Source organism: Oryctolagus cuniculus, chromosome 1 (assembly GCF_964237555.1).
Source record: "Oryctolagus cuniculus chromosome 1, mOryCun1.1, whole genome shotgun sequence".
Taxonomy (NCBI): Eukaryota; Metazoa; Chordata; class Mammalia; order Lagomorpha; family Leporidae; genus Oryctolagus; species Oryctolagus cuniculus.
Genome location: NC_091432.1, coordinates 203,856,127 through 203,871,255, shown reverse-complemented (window position 1 = coordinate 203,871,255; position 15,129 = coordinate 203,856,127). Strand labels below are relative to the sequence as shown.

General features: G+C 37.5%; 1 protein-coding gene across 6 annotated transcripts in view; it reads right to left on the bottom strand.

The window, feature by feature from the left end:
- The window catches only part of INVS (inversin), a 181,354-nt gene that overhangs the window by 100,145 nt on the left and 66,080 nt on the right, over positions 1-15,129 (bottom strand). The window lies entirely within an intron of this gene.

Genomic DNA, 15,129 nt, shown 5'->3' with positions numbered 1-15,129 from the left:
ATTTGTGGGAAAAGGAGTACCACATTCTCAACTTATGCCACATGGCTCAAAAGACAATGTCCATGCACGCATATGTATTGTAAGAAAAGGATGAAGTACATGCGGTAAATTTGCACAATTGGGGAATCTGAACGAGAGTACATGAAAATTCTTTGCATTTCTGTAACTCTCCTGTGAGTTCAAATTATGTCAAATTATAAAGTTAAAAGAAAAAAGAAAATAAGTGATTTTTAGTTTTTGTTATAAAACTAATAACATGTCATTAAAATAATTTCAAAATAAAGAAAAGGATAAAGACGAAACAATGGCCTGCCTTCTCAGAAAAGTGAGGTAGCCATGGTTTCCCTTTTGATACACTTTTTTTCCTTGTCTACAAGGAGTTGTTTCTCATTCCCAGGTTGCACTTAAATTTCAGAATGCACCATAATCACACTTTAGTTAATATTCACAATATTGTTGTGAATGCCAAAATTTTCTTCTTTTTTAAAAAAAGATTTATTTATTTGAAGGGCAGAGTTATGGGTTGGGGGGCGGGGAGAGAGAGAATATGATTAATGAATGAATCTCTTCCATTTGCTGCTTCACTCCTTAAATGGCTACAATGGCTAAGGGTTGGTCCAGGCCAAAGCCAGGAGCCTGGAACCCATCTGGGTCTCTCATTTGTGTAGCAGGTACCCAAGTACTTGGGCCATCTTCTGCTGCTTTCCTGGGCACATAACCAGGGAGCTGGATGAGAAGCAGAGCAGTTGGGACTCATATGAGATACAGGTGTTGCAGGTGGCGGTGACTGCCACAGTGCTGGCCCTGCCAGAATTATTTTCACTTCATAGATCAGGAAACACATACTTTAAATGATTAAACTATGGATTTACTTTTAAAAGCTTATCAGTTAATATAATAGAACAAAGGGCAGTAAATAGCTAGTTGACTGTGATTCACAACTTATTTGCCATTATATTGCAGTGCTTGGTTCAAGTCATGGCTACTCTGCTTCTGATCCAGTTTCCTGCTATTGCACACTCTGGGGTAGCAGGTGATGGTTCAATTACTTGGGTCCCTGCTATCCAGTTGGAGACACAGGTTCCCGGTTCCTGGCTCTGACCTGGCCCAGCCCTGTCTATTGTGGGCATCTGGGGAGTGAACCAGTAGATGGAAATCTTCCTCTCTCTCTCTCTCTTCTTCACTGCCTTTCAAATAAAATGAAAATAAGTGACTTTTTTTTTTAAAATGCTATATCTGTAACATATGCTATTATCAAAATCTTTCCCCCCTAAAAACTCACACAGAATCTGTTGTGCCTAGCATAGTGTCTCATTGTTAGTAGGCACTAAGTATTTTTGAATGAGTATCAAATACATTTCAAATTGTAAAATAGATAAGTATTTTATGGAGCTTGTAAAGATCAAAAATTACATATTAGTGCTTTATAATGTAATTTAAAATTATAATTAAGCATTACTATTGATAATCTGGAATAGAAAATATTATAAAACTAATTGCTCATTATTCTAAAACAGAGATTAGAGTTAACATAACAGCCAACAGATGTCACCTTCTGGTAGGAATCTAAGAAATTTACTATGAAGTTTACTTCTGCATTACTCTTGTTTCAAGTATAATTCACCTTATTCTCATCAATAACCAATTTAACTGACTGTTTACAGACAGATGGAGAGACAAATGACAAATTAGTGCTCCCCAGGTTTGTGGCATGGACATAAAAAGTGAATTTATTTTTCAAATACCTTTTATAGCCATAGCCTTGCAAGTAGAAGACATCTTATCTGGTTTACTATTGATCCAAATGACAAGGCTGAGCATCAGATTAAGGATATGTCAGAAACCTGAAAGAAGGCTACCAACGGATGCAGCTGGATGGTAGCTTCTTTCAAAATGATCTATTAAGGCTACTGTGTTTACAAAGGCAGTTGAGAAAACACAGCACAACATACTGGGATGAATCAAGTAACCTACACAGTGGCCATAAAAACTTTTGATACTAATGTGAACCCCCATACACCAATCATGATGCATGTTTATTTTCAGCAATAACAACTATGCATAGACTTTTGATGATAAACAAAAAGATAGAGGGCTTTTACTTCTTCCCACATCCTTTTCGTATTGTAATAGTTTCATCTTCCAAAAAAATGATAGCATTCCTGAGAGGTCATGTCTGTTTTAAGACAATGGGAGACATTACCTAATCTAAGCTAATTGTCAATCAGGAAGGTCAAGTGAAATTAATTCTAAAATATCTTCTCTATTCATATTGAAATATGACTTGGCTAAACATGGTAACTACTAAAAAATATCAGGACAAAAATGGAATCCTGAAAACTAAAAGATCTGAGATGCTCCCTACTGAGATGTTCAGTACCACATTTTATAAAGAAAGAAATGTTGTCTTGGGGATAAAATGCCAAGAATATAAAAAAAGTAGCAAAATGAAATAAAAAATATTGTTCCGAAGTGGGAAAATCTGGGCTTTTTTTTTTGTTATTATCTTGGGATTAGCACTTCTTTAAGAAACATCCATTACTTTCTAGACTAGAATGAACTTAAGAATTTTGTGAGAATCATGGGAATAGAAAAAGCTTTAGAAAATTCCCCTTTCAGATGTCTTTAGACAGACCTAAACTGGTTTTTCAAAACCCAGGGTGCTTTAAACAATATCAAGAGACCAACATTTGACAGTGTTATAGACTAAAGAGACAGAGAACTGTGGTCTAAAACAATTTAAAACATCAGCAAACTACTCAACTTTTTAGTTTGCCTTTTTAAATCGACACTTTTTGTAACAATAATGAAACCTGTTTTTATATATCATCAGCTTAAATAGTGCTGAATATAGGTGTAACTGCATTACCATTAATAAATTCTATAGCTATAACCATGTCAGGGCAATTATATTTTGGTCCTGGCTCTAACTAGTTATCTCAACATGAATATATCATTTGATTTACCAAATAATTATCTTGAGCACCTACTTTGTGTAAGATATTGTTTTTCAATGTGACAAGTAAGACAACTTTCTGGGCCTCAGTTTCTTCAACTGTGAAATAGAAGAGCTCAAGTAAGTTATTAACTAGTATTTACCGAAGGTTTTACAGATCACTAGGTCCTTAAATACTAGGAATGTACGCTAAGAATTATTTGGATCAAACGATTATGAGAAATCCTGGATTAAAAAACAAACACGTTTCTTCATTGTGAGACTTCTCAGAGTCTCTAAGATGCTCACAGCTATGTGCAGTATTCCCCAAACTTATTTGACCATGGGACCTATGTTTCACACAATATTACAAGAGAATATTATTTTAAGGAAGAAGCTCTGGGAAATGCTGCATTAAATGATTTTCAAGGTTCTTTTAATATTTTAGAATTTCTACATTTTTAAAATAAGAAACAGTTCTACTGAATAGCTAATCTCATTTTTCTTGGATAAAATAAGCTTTATAAAATAGATTCCACAAAACCAAGGAAAAAGTTACTCGAGATTGTGGTTATTAGCCAGTTAAGTTACTGAGTAATGACTAGGATAAAATTCTTTGAGAAAGAATGCAAAAACAAAATTGCAGAAAGTCAACATTGCAAGATATTCCAGAAGCCGAATTTCTTTCCATCAAACATCCTTTCAATTTATTTGATTGAAAGTAACTAGCATGTGTTTTGCAATGGCTCAGCAGATATGATAGAATGTAAACATCAAATATATGTTGGACTTTTTCCTTTGTACTTTAGGAGACATAATTTGCCTATACCTATGGTGAAATATCTTATTGGCTCCAACATTCCTTGCATTCATCCTCAAGCCCATCACATTATTTTCATGCCTACCACTAAGTCAAATTTCCTATCACATCCTTAATTCTCCTCTGCCAATGGATAAGAGATATTGCTCTGGTTAGAATCAAGTGGCAGTAAACAGGGCTGTAAAGCTTAGAGCTTCCAAGTGCAGTCATGCACATCTTGGGAGGATTTCTGGTAGCCCACAATAAATCTAGTTAGTCCAAGGAGACTATATGTATGAATGAGTCTGCTTAGTTTAGTAATAGAGCCAAATTCAAGAATGACTCTGCTGACCTAACAGTGGAATGTTCAATGGAAAAGACAAATCTTTAGATGCAAAACAACTTTTTAAAAATTCTGAGGGCCACCAAAATAAGTATGCAATGTCTACAAATGTTACTGTGTGACAGTAGAAGGTTTAAGGTATAGACAAGTGATAGGTGAGAAGAAAAGAGAGGAAGGAGAGAAAAGAAGGAAGTGGAACTGGTAAAGGAAAATATTTTAAATTAGGATTAGGTAGGAAAGAAAGTAATATGTATAGCAAGAATGTCAGTCCATTATTCTTTTCTGTTAGTCAACTTCATCAATGTTTTTTAAAAGTCATTTTTGCCTTTCTTTTTTTGATTTTTATTGCTTTTAAATTTATTTGAGAGGTAGAGTTACAGACAGAGAGAGGGAGAGACAGAGAGACAGAGGTCTTTATCTGCTGGTTCACTCTCTAAGTGACCATAATGGCTGGAGCTGGGCTGATCCAAAGTCTGAACCAGGAGCTTCTTCCAGGTCTCTCATGTGGGTGGAGGGGCCCAAGCACTTGGGCCATCTTCTACTGCTTTCCCAGGCCATAGCAGAGAGTTGGATCAGAAGAGGAGCAGCCAGGACACGAACCAGGGCCCATATGGGATGCTGGTGCCACAGGTGGAGGCTTAGCCTATTGTGCCACAGGGCTTGTCCCAATTTTTGCCTTTCAGTCTTTGCTCACTCTTCCTTCTGTCTGAAATCCTATACTGCATACTGATTTCTTACCTAAATTTAGCCATTTCTTTAAGGCCTACATGAAATTTCAACCTCAGGTATACATAGGACAGAAGCGAGTCAGGAATTTTAGGCAGGAGGGATTTAATATAGGAATTATGTGCCTCCAAATAGGTAGAAGGATTCTAGCTGGGCTTCAAAGAAAGACTCCCTGAGGGCCGGCGCCGCGGCTCACTAGGCTAATCCTCCAACTTGCGGCGCTGGCACACCGGGTTCTAGTCCCGGTCGGGGCGCCGGATTCTGTCCCGGTTGCCCCTCTTCCAGGCCAGCTCTCTGCTGTGGCCAGGGAGTGCAGTGGAGGATGGCCCAAGTCCTTGGGCCCTGCACCCCACGGGAGACCAGGATGAGTACCTGGCTCCTGCCTTCGGATCAGCGCGATGTGCCGGCCGCAGCGTGCCGGCTGTGGCGGCCATTAGAGGGTGAACCAACGCCAAAAGGAAGACCTTTCTCTGTCTCTCTCTCTCACTGTCCACTCTGCCTGTCAAAAAAAAAAAAAAAAAAAAAAAAAAAAAAAAAGACTCCTGAACAGTTTCAAGCCAGCATTTAAACTACAGTATAAAGATCTCTGTAGCTGCTTTAGGAAGTCAAAATAAAAAAGCTATTATAATAATAGCTTCATAAAAACTCAGGAGGAATGATAGAAATTGGTATATGCCATATAAACTTCTCTTGATGTTTGCTCCCACCTCTGAACCTGAGAAGCACAGATGGCCTGCCTTACTTATAAGGGACACTCAGCACACTAATATTTGCTTGTAAAATCATGTCGTCTTCAAACATACTCACTCCCATTCTCCTTATCTTGGGTATAAGAACCTTATAGCTAGAACTCTGGTTTTTATTTCTAGTCTCTTCCTCTGGTCAAATCCAACTCAATTTCTTTGGAAGTTATTCGAAGCATACATAAATTGCTAATTATCAACAGGTAACCTCTGCAGATGATGCTTTCCCAGTTTAGCGAGGCTATAACAGAACGACATCTCCAAGGTCATTCTGTTTTTTAGTCTTGTATCTTCTGTGGGATGGAATAGTTAAAATCTATTGCAGAAGTTTATGTGTATAATTAGCAATGGTTTGGATTTCTTTTACTTCTGCAGATAGAAAGGATAAGGATAGTGAAGGTTGTGGAACATAGGTACACATTTCTATCTCTGAAATCACTCTCAAAGCTTGACCTAGGGAAGTCTACTGTGTCCTTCTATGAGGGGATCTTCAAAAGTTCATGGAAAATGTATATTATGAAAAACTATGCATGGATTTCAAAATTTTTGTTTTATTTCAATTTTCCCATATTTTCAAAGTCATCTTATACTAGTGTGGAGGCAATTCTCTATAATTTTTCCAAAAGTCTAGTAATATGAACTATCTTTTCAAGAATTTATGCACAGCAAGTGGCTTTGGAAGCTAGGGATAAAACCTCCTTTCAGGACAGAGGATGGATTTGTTTCTGATGAAGATAATAAAGATAATGCTTCATTTGGGAGCAAACATTGGGCAGAATTGGCCATGATGTAAGATTTTTTTTTTTTTTGACAGGCAGAGTGGACAGTGAGAGAGAGAGACAGAGAGAAAGGTCTTCCTTTGCCGTTGGTTCACCCTCCAATGGCCGCCGCGGCCGGCGCACCGCGCTGATCCGATGGCAGGAGCCAGGAGCCAGGTGCTTTTCCTGGTCTCCCATGGGGTGCAGGGCCCAAGCACCTGGGCCATCCTCCACTGCACTCCCTGGCCACAGCAGAGAGCTGGCCTGGAAGAGGGGCAACCGGGACAGAATCCGGCGCCCTGACCGGGACTAGAACCCGGTGTGCCGGCGCCACTAGGCGGAGGATTAGCCTAGTGAGCCGCAGCGCCGGCCCATGATGTAAGATTGAAGGTTTTCTAACCTCAGTTTCTTCAGGTCTGGGAAACCCACTGCTTGTGAAGCATCTACCCAGACTTGCCTCCTTATAGATCCTGGGGGCAAAGAGAAGCACCGCAACTATGGTGCTCATGCTGCCTGTTGTGCCATAAATAATAAACTGTCTAAATCAATTTGGATTTGTGGATCAATCTGAATCTCTGTAGCCTGCATGACAGTATTGTCATTTGGGATAGTGCTCATTGATTATTTGTTTGATGAATAAATGAGTGAATGAAATCTGGTTGCAGTGGGAAGGATGAGGAGAAAAAAGAATTGAATCAGGAAGACTGGTAGGCTGTTACAGTTGATTGGACAATAGATATGGCAGATTGGAATGATGGAATGATTAAGATGGAAACAAGAGTCAAAGAGAGGGAGCATCCAAATACGCAGATAAGCTCCCCTAAAAATCCATAGACTCTCTCTCTCTCTGTATACACACATATACATACACACACACACACACACAGAGAGAGAGAGAGAGAGAGAGAGAGAGAGAGAGAGAGAGAGAGAGAGGCTATAGACTATGCATATAGATTCCCCCTAGCTGATACCTGAATAGAAAACACAAGGGGTAAACTCCAGTAAGTCTGCAGAAACCAACAAAAGGAAGGTTTCAAAAGCTGGCCAGATGCGATTCTAAATACTCTAGACATGCTGAAATCTTTTCATGATAAAAGTGTTTTAAGAAAAGGTAATAGGGGCTGGTGTTGTGGCACACTAGGCTAAGCCACCTCTTGTGACACCAGCATCCCAGGAGTCCCAGATGCCCTGCTTTCAATCCAGCTCCCTGCTAATGCTCCTTGGAAAGCAGCAGTTGCTTGAGCCCCTACCACCTACATGGAAGACCCGGATGGAGTGCTAGGTTCCTGGCTTTGGCCTAGATCAAACTGAGCTGGCCATTACAGCTATTTGGGGAGTGAACCTGCAGTTGGAAGATTTCTTGCTTTCCCCACTGTCATTCTGCCTATCAAAAAATAGTTTTTAAAGCTGATCAGAGATTTTAGTTACTATCCAGTGTAGAAGAATAGAATTTGGAGCTTCAATCCCACCTAGCTATAGGGTCTGGTATATATCTCAGGCTTTCCATTTAATTCTCAAAAGAGTAATTCCTTGGAAGTATAGACTATGTAGCAGGACTATGAACTATGTCTAAGAGATTTAATTAAATACTACAGGAAAAACTGAAATACTCAACAAGTTAATATGTTTAGCCAGTTGTAAATATGAGAAAAAAAATCAACATTCTTTTAAGGAAGATAACAAAATCAAGAGTCTCGACATGGTATCATCCACAATTATGAGCACACAATCCAAAAGTACTACACATGTAAAGAAACAGAAAAATAGAACCCAATGTTAAGAGGAAAAACAACTAATATAAACAGATCTCAAGATGATCTAGTGTTAGAAATAGCAACTAGATATTTATAGCAGTTTTATAAATGGGTTCAAGGACTGAAAAAATATAATTAAAATTACTAATCAAGTGAGAGAATATCAACAGAAAAAAATGAAATTATAAAGGAACCAGTTGGAAATTCTAGAATTAGAAAGTATAATACCTGAAATGTAAAAATCAGTGCATGGACTTAATAGTAGACTAAATAACAGAGGAAAGGGTTAGTGAATTTCAATATACACCAATAGAAATTATCTAATTTGGGGCCAGTGCTGTGGTATAGTGGGTAAAGCCATCACAAGCAATGCTGGCATCTCCCACAAGGGCACTAGTTTGTGTCCCAGCTGCTCCATTTCCATTCCAATTTCCTGTTAATAGCCTGGGAAAAGCAACAGAAGACAGCCAAAGTACTTGGGTCCCTGCTACCCATGTGGGAGACCCAGATGAAGCTCTTGGCTCCTGGCTTTTGCTTGGCTTAGCGCTGGTCATAGCAGCCATTTGGGGAATGAAATAGCAGATAGAAGATAAATCTCTCTCCCTTTCCTTCCCTCTCTGTAAATCTGGCTTTCAAATAAATAAATAAATCTATTTTAAAAATTCATTGAGTTTCTACTGATTTTTAAAATCACTGAGATTCATTATTTGTTTCTTACTATGGACAATGTCTAGTGATTTATCTTCAAGTTCATTGACTTTTTTTAAAGATTTTTTTTATTAATTTGAAAGGCAGAGTTACAGAGAAGAGGAAGAAACAACAAATGAGAAAGAGATCTTTCATGTGCTAGTTCACTCCCCAAATGGCTGCAACAGCTGGGGCTGGGCTAGGGTGAAGCCAGGAGCCAGGAGCTTTTTCTGGGTCTCTTACATGGGTGCAGGGCCATCTTCTGCTGCTTTCCTAGGACCATTAGCAGGGAGCTGGATCAGAAATGGAGTAGCCGGGTCTCGAACTGGCACCCATATGGGATGTAGGCACAACAGGCAGAGGCTTAACTTGTTACACCACAACATCAGCCCTTCATTGACTCTTTTGTTATCTCCAATCTGCTGATAAGTCCTTCTTATGAAATTTTTATTTATATATTGTATTTTTGAGTTCTAAAATGTCCATTTCTTTTTTTCTTTTAAAGATTTTATTTATTTATTTGAGAGGCAGAGTTACAGACAGAGGGGGAGATAGAGAGAAAGGTCTTTCTTCCATTGGTTCACTCCCCAAATGGCCGCAATGGCCAGAGCTGCGCCGATCCGAAGCCAGGAGCCAGGTGCTTCCTCCCAATCTCCCGTGCGGGTTCAGGGGCCCAAGCACTTGGGCCATCTTCTACTGCTTTCCCAGGCCAAAGCTGAGAGCTAGACTGGAAGAGGAGCAGCCGGGACTAGAACTGGTACTCCCATTGTGCTATGGCGTCGGCCCCCATTTATTTCTTTTGTATAACTTCTGTTTTCCTGTGAGACATTCTATTTGTTTATTCATTGCAAGAATATTTTTCCTTGCAGACCTGAGCAGAGTTTAAATAGCTGCTTTAAAATCCTTATCTGCTAATTAAACAACAATGATGGGAACAACATCTTTTCTCTTTAGTGTGGATCACAGTTTCCCATTTGTCCACGTATCCAGTTGCTTTTGAGAATACCTTAAGACACTAAAATGACATGTTGTAGAGACTTTGGATTGTGTTATGTTAGGCTGAAGAATATAGATTTTCTATTTTAGCAAGTGGATAGCTTGCCTGAACTCAAACTCCAAACTCTCGTTTCTCCTACAGGGGCAAATAGCAACTAAACTTGTTGTGGAGTTAGTTTACCTTATCTTAGCTTTCTGAAATTTGCCCGGTACATGGTGTAGTTCAGTGTCAGTCAGGGATTTGGGCAGTTTATTTATAGAACTTTGGGCTTCCTTTCAGTGGATCTCCCTGCTCTGGAACATCTCTTTCCACTTGCAACCATTGCTCTAAATGCTGCCTTCTGATCCCTCAACGAATAAGAGTGCCTATTTCTATTCAATTTTCACCCCTCTTGAAAAACTGAGTAGACTCTGCACAAAAGTGGAAACTTACCTGATGCTGTTCTTTTCTTCCCTTCTCCAAGTGTTGATTCCTCTAGAATTTTTGCTTATGCCTGATCATTCTTTTGTTCCTTCAGAGAGTTGTTTTTATACTTTGTTAAGAGTTTATAAATGTTATCTGCTAAATACTTGATCCACTTTGAGATACCACACCGTTACCAGACAGCATTCCTATTTTAAAAAGCTCTTTAGATGGTTGAGAACACTGTATAAATAAATCCCACTGAGGGTAGAAGTATTTAGGCAGTCTTGATCACATTCATCTTTCTAACCAAGACTACAATGGTAATCCTGGACTAACAACTGAGAAAGTATATCATACCTTGAGTCACCATGCAACTAATATAACCTGGAAACTGGTATCTTGGTGATTATCATGGGCTCTCACTGGGCAGCCAACTCATTCCCTTGAACTAAAAACTGCTCCACTGTGTGGATACCCACTGTATTTTAAACTCTATTCCAACTAGTGATGGGAGTCCTGCTGCTTTTGGACAAAATTTCAACTAGCCTACTACTTGCTGCAGTGGATGCACAAGTAGCATCTGGCAATCTACTTTTTAAAATCCTGTGTTGAAAATAGTTTTCCTTGAATAGAGATCAATTATTATTTATATGCAATTCAATATCACCACCTGCTGAACTCCCATAACCAGCTGAGTAAGACACCTTCTCTTAGAGCATTTGTTGTCCAAGCAGATAGGACTGGTACCAAGTTTCTGTCCTTTCTCACTGTGGGTTAATGCTGTTATCTCATTAATAAATTCCAAAGTTAGGATTATAATAAAAGGTTAATGAATGGCATTTTAAAAAGCATTTCTGCAAAACTGAAAGCTAAAGAACAGGCCAATCCAAGGATGTTGGATAGTAAACTGGATACAGAATTAATTCTGACAATATTAGCCTAAGATTTCATTCTTTCATTTCTCATAGATATTTGTTCAGCAACTATTTTGTGCAAAGCACTGTAGGGGAATACAGAGATAAATTATTATTGAGTTTTGTACTCAAGAGGCTCACAGAACAGGAGTGGATTTGTTCATGAATAAATACAATATTGGATAAAATGGGCTAAGATTCACTATAGAGATTCCAATGGTACTCTCAGAACAGTCAACTCCAACGTTAACTAATTCAATCTGCTTAAATACACTTATTTATACACTCAAAGGACTTATTTTCTGATCTAAATCAAAATTCTTTAGATTATGTGTCTCTTAACAGGATCAAAAATTATATAAAGTCCTTTTAAATTCATTAATTTATTTAATTCTCATAACAACCTATGTGTTGTCAAAAATTTGAAGACTAGGAAACAGAAGATTTCTGCAAACTTGGATTGTTGTTTTGAAACTACATTTTTCTAGGTTAGATCAAGCAAAATAAATACTTGAGATAATCACAATTTGAAATGCTTAGTTACATGTACTTGAATATAGAATAGTGATTATTAGGGATTTGTAAAATTTGGGAAAGGTAGGGAAATATTGGATAATGGGTATCAAAATAGTTATATGGAAGGAATAAATGTTAGTGTTAAACAGCACAGTAGGTGACTATAGTCCACAACAGCTTCATATACTTTGTGAGACGACCTCAAAGGCTTCAAACATACAGTAACAATAGGGAGATGGAAGAGCTAATTAACCTTATTTGATCAGTATAGACTATACATGGAAATACCACATTATATTCCAAAATATGTACAATTATTATGTTAATATAATTTTTTTAAGTTTAAGGAAATGGTGGATAAAAAGATTAAAAGAGAGGAACTGGAAGGCACCAGACATAAATGATTAAGAGATGAAAATGCTAATTGCTTGATTTTTAACAATATTGGCTGTTTAAATGTCTTGAAATATTGCGCTGTTGCCCATAGCATATGTGAAATTATAAAATGTTAATAAATGTGTAACTGAATATAAATAGTTAGAAATTTTTAATTAAAAAGGGTAATCCCATAATAGCAAAAAATACTAAGTGACAGTAGACAAGATATTTCCCTTAAGGATGTATTTCATTATACTTATCTATCTACATGTTTACAGAGATAATTTTAAGACTCATACCAAAAAAAAAAGCCCACATCAAGTTTATAAAACATTTATAACCTAATATATTTGGTATGAAATGTAATTTTAAATTCCCTAATCCAAAGACATCTAAAAGTAACTATAGGGGCAAGTGTTGGTAAAGCCATTGCTTGCAATGCTGGCATCCCAGAGTCCCACTGCTCCACTTCCAATCTAGCTCCCTGCTAATGCGCCAGGGAAAGCAGTAGAGGATGGCCCAAGTACTTGGGCCACTACACCCACTTGGGAGACCCAGAAGAAGCAACTGGCTCTTGGCTTTGGTCTGGCTCAGTCCTGACTCTTTGTAGCCATTTGGGGAACGAACCAATGATTGGAAGATCTCTTTCTCTCTCTTTCTCTTTGTCTCTCTCTTACTCTCTCTCTAACTCTGGCTTCCAAATAAATAACTAAATCTTGAAAAAATTAATAAAAGTAACTATAATAATTTATCATATCATATAAAATATCATATCATATAAAATGTAATATCCTAATATTATATATTCATTATTTTGTTTTACATGTTAACATGTAAGATTTAACTTGGTATTCATCAAATGGAAAATAAACACTTACCAGGTGGAATACTAAAATCACATAGATAAAATAAATGCTTAGTCACCAGTTTTGAGAATTCTAATTTTCATTTTGACTACAAAGTGAATAAAATCATAAAACTTTCAATCCAGGACTGACATAGGAAGAACTTCATGAAATATCTGTAACAGTAATGAACTCCAGAGTTAGAAGTTCATCTATGAAGTGTCTTGTTTATACATTCATTCAATTCTTTTAGAGTACTTTTTATTTCAAATTAGTTGGCTGGACTTTGAATGACTATAGCAAAAAGATCCTAAGTCACAGAGATGGGCTGAACATATAATCCATAATTTGGGACTGTCAATTCATACAATCTTGGCATTACTGTCAACTCATCCTTATTCAGAGGTTTCATGAAGTTATACTGTATAGATGATGCTTACAAATGCTCTCAGCATCTAATACATTGTAAGAAAACTCTCCATTATTTTGGACAAAACCAAAATACTGAATTTAATTTGTACATACAGAATGCATAAAGAAATATAAATTTCGCTTATAGAATTATGTTTAACATGTCTGATTATTAAATTTGGTCCATTTCTATGGGATTTAATGGGATTTAAAGACATTCCCTTGGCCTTGAAGAAGCAGTTTTAAGAGCTCTGCAGATTAAAGAATAAGCAAACTCATTCTTGATTACCTTTTCCATTCATATTTCTAGTGATAGCATTACAGCACAAATATAGGAGTATAGCATAAGAATATAGGGGTACAGGAGAAGAAATTTGGAGATTGTATTGGAAAGGATACTATCAGCATCATTTAAATTGAATCCTCTTGCTTGTTCTAGTTTGCTTAAGAAGAAAAAATTGGGCATAATGTTGAAGAAGTAATTTAGCCAATGAATAATTTTTATGGGTTAGTTCATGCAGGAATAAATGAAAGATTTTATTTTATATGGAACCACATTTCCAAATGAATATAAGAGAAAAACAACTGTCAAATATCCACACTTTATTGTTAACACATCCTTTTAATTTAATGTCTCACTTTTTCTAGTAATAGTATTAAAATGCTTATCACTTGTTAATTCTGACAATTAGATGATAACTTATACAATCTGCAATTTCTCCTGTAAAGTTTTCTTTTTAATCTCCACTTCAGTTGTTTACTTTCTAACATCACCAAAGACACAAAGAACCAACCTGGGTTTATATTGTGTGTGTGTGAGTGTGTGTGTTTTGGATATCCAGACTTAAAAATGATTTAAAGTTCCACAGATTTATTATCCAAAGGGAGTTCTAATTAAATACAAAAGGGAGCATATGCTAGCTGAGTCAACTTCAGGATCTATTCCTTTCTATAAAGGGCTCTTACATGCCTTCCTCCTCAATTGTGAAAGCACCCGGTTCCTTATTCCCTTCACCATGAATAAGGCTGACATTTGACAGCTTCACAACGCTGACAGGGTTACCCAACAGCCCACCCTCCCTATTCTCAATCCAATTAGACCTCTAATCCTCCAGATGAAAGGCCCTACTGCTCACGTTCCTCATGACAACGACAGCTATTGATTATTTGTCACTGCAGCTAACACCTTCCCTGTTGAGGCTGCTCTGACAGAAGCAAACCTACCAAATTAGACAGCACTTTATCTGCCCTGGAGGCCAAATGGCACAACAAGTAAAGGCTAATAAATGGTATAAAAATGAACAAATCATAACATTATGACAGGCTGATCGTTGCCAGCAGCCTCCCAGCTCAAGCTTGATGTTCTGTTAGACTTGCTCCTTCTCTTTCCCCTCTGCTCTAGCTCTAACTTTGACTGAATTAAAGGCCAGAACAATTAAGGCATTTGACCAGCAAAGATAAGCCAATTGAAGTATCACCAAGGGACAAAAATGTCGATAACTGACTGCCATTTGTCAATACAAACACTCTGGAGATGCAAATGCTCAGGCCTCTGCTCTCCACTAGGCTGCAGTGACTCACTTTCCATGGGGAGGCAGCTCAAATAGACAGTTTGTGGCTATTTAACCAGAGAAGAAAAAAATAGGAAAGGAAAGAAAAATACAGCCCCAAGAGAGGAAGTATTCTATAAAGAAGAGGCAGAAGTCATTGGGGTGAGGATGTAGGGTTATATGAGAAAACGGAAGACAACAAGCACAGCTATTCTCCTTCAAAAAATATTCTAGTATCAAGCAATTGGAAGGTTTTCACACATTTTTAATCAAGAATATATGGATCATGTAAGAAAGGGCCACCAGAATTAATAAAGCTGTAACTTTAGAACCATAATTATTCACTCAACAAATATTTTTTTGAGCAC